Source organism: Saimiri boliviensis, chromosome 11, assembly GCF_048565385.1.
Source record: "Saimiri boliviensis isolate mSaiBol1 chromosome 11, mSaiBol1.pri, whole genome shotgun sequence".
In the NCBI taxonomy this organism is placed as follows: domain Eukaryota; kingdom Metazoa; phylum Chordata; class Mammalia; order Primates; family Cebidae; genus Saimiri; species Saimiri boliviensis.
Genome location: NC_133459.1, coordinates 119,235,940 through 119,240,715, shown reverse-complemented (window position 1 = coordinate 119,240,715; position 4,776 = coordinate 119,235,940). Strand labels below are relative to the sequence as shown.

At 36.9% G+C, this 4,776-nt stretch overlaps 1 long non-coding RNA gene across 2 annotated transcripts in view; it reads right to left on the bottom strand.

The window, feature by feature from the left end:
• Nucleotides 1-3,643: 3,643 nt before the first annotated feature.
• LOC104652233 (uncharacterized) overlaps nt 3,644-4,776 on the bottom strand; it is a 22,338-nt gene continuing 21,205 nt past the window's right edge. For both annotated transcript variants that reach the window (XR_005576997.2, XR_005576996.2), the window contains one exon: nt 3,644-4,776. This exon is cut by the window's right edge and continues 1,565 nt beyond it. This is a non-coding gene — a long non-coding RNA (uncharacterized LOC104652233).

The window sequence follows — 4,776 nt, the reverse complement described above, 5'->3', positions numbered from 1 at the left end:
TTCTGTGATCCACTGCTGGTCAGCTAGGTAGCTCTGCTTCTGGGGCTGGCGGACTATTGGCTGGAGAAAGGGAGATACAAGGCCACATGTCTCTCATAATCCAGCAGGCTAGCTCAGGGTGTTGGTCACAGGGTAGCTCAGGATTTCAAGGGCAGCCAGAGAATGAGTACTGATAGTCAAGTATTCTTCAAATCTCTGCCCGTGACCTGTTTGTTCCTGTCTCATTGGCTAAAGCAAATTATAAGGCCAAACTCAGAGCCAGTGTTGAAAGGGCACTATCAAGGGGCATAGATAAAAGAAAGGGAAAAAATATTGTGAGTATTTTCGCAACACCTACAATTAGCCAAACTGGACATCTAATCCACATGAGTTTCTAATCCACATGATTTTTCTGGCATGAAGTCTCCATGGAAAACCTGCCCTGAGCATTCACTAAGAAGCTGCATTAAAGGTCTCTGTATTATTCAGCATTCTCCAGAGAAATAGAACAAACAGGATATTTTATATATATGTTTTATTATAAAGAATTGGCTCACGCAATTATGGAGACTAACTTCCAAAACCTGCAAGCTGGAGACCCAGGAAAGCTAGTGGTGTAGTTCTAAGAATCAGAGTCCTGATGGTGTAAGTCATAGTTAACAGCAGGAAAAGACTAATAGCTTAGTTCAAGTAGTCAGACAGAGAGAGTGAATTCCCTCTTCTTTGGTCTTTTTTATTCTATTCAAGTCATCAGTGGCTTGACTAATGCCCACCTACATCGGAAAGGGCAATCTGCTTTACTTAGTCCACCAGTTCAAATGCTAACCTCATCCAGAAACACTCTCACAGACACCAGAAATGATGTTTAATCTGGGTACCCATGTCCCAGTCCCATATCCCAGTCAAACTGACACACAAAGTTAACTATCACAGGCTCTAATACATGTTAATCAGCCCTTGCTTGCCCAGCTCTTTCTGAAATGTTAGCTGGAGAGGTAGTATGATGGCTTGCTAGACATTCTGATTGTCATGAAATACTAACAGTCATTTCCTGGCATTCTCTCATTGCATGTTATAAAAGACAGATACCACACAAGCCAGACACAAAGCTTCAGGCACATACAGCAGGTCTCTCATCAAGGTTATTATCTTATCTCTAAACACTAAGACTCAGCCCAGCACTTCAGTGCAGCCCAAAGTCAGCAAAAAGCCCAGGGTTACTACAAAAGCCATGTAGATCTCACTGCCCAAGGACCTGGCCAGGCCACAGCTCATGAATCAGTTACACAGGTATTGTTTTGTTGTGTCCTTTGGAGGCCCACACTCTGTGAAAGTTGGAGTTTGAGGGAAGAGGATGGTGAGCAAGGCCAAGCACACAAGGAGAATTTTGTTCCTAGCCTCAGACATCTCATCTCAGCAGTGTTGGAAAGACAAGGGAAGCAGGATCACTGATCCATCACTGCTGGAGCCATGGCTAATAGGTATGATGCCATTGAGAGCTGTTGTGGGCATGTGGGAATGAGAATGCTCTTGGTAGGCCAGAGTTCCCAAGGAAGGCATCAGGAAAAAGGCAGGATTTGAAATCAGTCTTAAAAGAAGCAGAGAGAGGTTTCCAGGCTTGGATAAGAGCATAAAAACAAAGATGAGTGTGGTGAATTCTTCATTGGCAGGGAGAGCAGTAGGAGATCAAACTGTATAAATAATATAGAACCAGATATGGCTGCTTATGTGATAGGATCTTAATTTAACAAGGAATCAAACTGCTTATGATCTTGATGAGAATGAGGAATGTGTCCTATGAAGATTAATTTGGTGACAATGAATTACAGGAAAAAGAAATGAAAGCAGGGATACTAGTTAGAAAACTAAGAGTGCAATCTAGGAGTGGTCCAAATAAGTTAGAACGGAGACCAGAGACAGCAAGGGGCATATCTCAGAGACACTTCAGAAGAAAGACTTAAATGTCTACTTTATATTAAGCTATATCCCACAGTTCAATTACGTACTCTTGTGGACCGGGAACAACTTGCCAAGAGGGATAACTATTTCAATGTAGAAAACCAAAGTAGATAAATTCACACTCTCCAACTGAAAAACTGGGGGATTTTTTTTTTTTTTCCTGATGGACTATTTAGGAGAAAATTCTTAATTTTTCCCTTTCTACACATTTAAATGCAGCTCACAGATTATCATGAGGTTGAGATGAAAATGTAACATTTTTAACACCTAACCTTGTAGTCAGTTGAGATATGGTACTGGGTTGTGTTCAATCCCAGCCTAACAGTTAATGACAATCAATCTTTAAATATAGGTACCTCACTCAATATTCATGACAACTCTGTAAAGTTAGTATTAGTATTATGTGAATCAATATTATTTCTATTTTATTTAGAGAAGATAAACTACTTTCTAAGATCATTTAGTAAGCAATAGAACAGGAATTTGAATTCAGGTCTTTTGACTTCAAAGCCCATGCTCTTTCCCCACATCATTGAATTTTCAGTCCAACACTGCAAAGCAGAGGTTTGTTCTCTTTAAAGAATCGGAATTAAAGGATCAGAATTTTAGGTGTTTGTTCTCTTTAAAGGATCAGAATTTTAGGATATAGGCTGATGAGTCTTGACACTTCCTTAATGTAACAAGTTAAGTCTATTTAAGAGATAGAACAACCTGTGACTGTCTTCCATTGGTGGGCTAGACAGATAATAAAAATGATAGCAAAGGTTATTAAAATTTATATGGAGACTAGCACAGATTGGAATAACTACAAAGTGAATTCTTTAAGCTGCTATAGAAAGGTGGTGAAATAGCACAATAAAAAAAAAAAAAAAAAAAAAAAAAAAACTCTTATTTAGCTTCAGATGCTTAAATATGCCATCAAAAGACTGCTCAATTCTCAAATGCCGGTATTTTCTGACTCCTCTAAACCTATTCTTAATGCAAAATATCAAAGTCAGCAGGATAGGAGGTGTCCCAAAATGTCTTAATTCAGAGAATTAGTGTTAACTGAGCCTGATTAGCTCCATTTATCTCTAATTAATTACCTTTATCTAATTAGACACTTTGTTTCCAGTAGACATGGAGTCAAGTAGACTAGATTATTAGTGTAGTCATTGTGCCTTTACAAAATCCTGAAATTAATGAAACGTGCAAAAGAATCTGCAGTTCTAATTGCACAGGTGTTGCCTTATGGCAAAGCTTTATCATCTGATTACACCAAGGGGTTATTAGTGACTTTTTATATAGAGGATGAGCCTATGAAATGTACCTTAGCAACAGCTCATTAGTTTAGGGTTGTTACCGTATTATTTATTACAGTCAGCCTTCCCCATTATCTAGATTGATTCATGGACCTATATATTTTTCCTCTCCTCTGTGCAGAAAAAATAAAATAAACCATCGTTACGAAGAGTCCAGATGCAATGTGAAAAAATGCAAAATGTGTTCATCAGCTACAATTTGACTCTCTAAAACAGAAAGCTCTAAAGTAAGATGAGATCAGAATCAAATTTATGGTTATTTTCCATGGGAGAAGAACCAATTTAAAATTACTGAGGAGTATGGAATGATTCATAGATGTGACCCAAAAAAATATGTGGCTGCCCTAATATCTTCACATAACTGAACTGGAATACCAAGGTATGTGGAAGACAAAAGCAAAATGTTTTTATGCTAATACATCTCTGTATTTATTTTTACTCATATCTTCCAAAACGCATTGACAAAAACACAATCTCTGTATCTGTCCCTCCACAACATTTATTTAAAAATCCATCTCATGTTTTACTTTTGGCATTTTTTTTTCTTAAGGATGTGTTACCAGATGGAGAAAACTAACAAATTATACAATCTAGCTTCAATGAAGAAGCAAGATTTCAATGCCTCCTTACAAAAATGAGAAGTGCTTTTTCATGGCAAGGTTAGATATCTGCAAAAGACTGAAATAGCTCAACCTTTATGTTTTATATTTTTTTCCTTGGAACAACTTGAAGAAGCACTGTTTTTCACAATCATAATAGAGTAATTAAACAGCTAGAGGCAAATTTAGCCACAATCCTATTCCAACATACGAACATGTTTATTACAACACAGTAATTCCTTTAAATAATTTGTCAGCATAAATATGTCAAATGGGTTTTAAAATCATTTCTCTCCTGTTCCCCAACAACAAAAAAGTCCTCTGGTGCTATGAGCTATATATTGCTGTTCACTTTTTGCTGAATCCAAACTAGGCAAATGATCACGGGTAACTATTATATAGAGCATGACAACTAATTTGAGTGGTAATAATGAATATTTAATGATCTTCCTTTCAAGCATGAATGTATAACTTTTCATTTATGCCTTACCAAAATTATAACCATTAATCTAGAATTTATAGTTGCAACTGAGAATAACGGCCAGGAATTACAGATTATGGCCAAGTCAGAATATTGCATATTCTGTATGAACACAAACACAGGGGAATGCAGGAAGCCCCAGACTCCTGTTATCATTCAATCCAAGTCTTCTCTTTGAAATGTACGGAAGCTGTGTGATAAGTAGAGATTTGAATCCAGACATGAAGATGCTATTATTTCTATCAATAAATAAGTACAATAGCCAAGGTCATTTTCACTCTTCACTAGCCCATACTTTGTAAACAAAAATAACAAGCATATAAAACTGTGTCCCCTATAGGGGTAATATTTTTAGAATGCTCTATTTAAATCGAGAAAAGAGTGAACATCAAATTTGTCACAAATGCAGAATTTTTACACCTTAAATTTCATTGTTTAAATATGTGCTTAGTTTTCC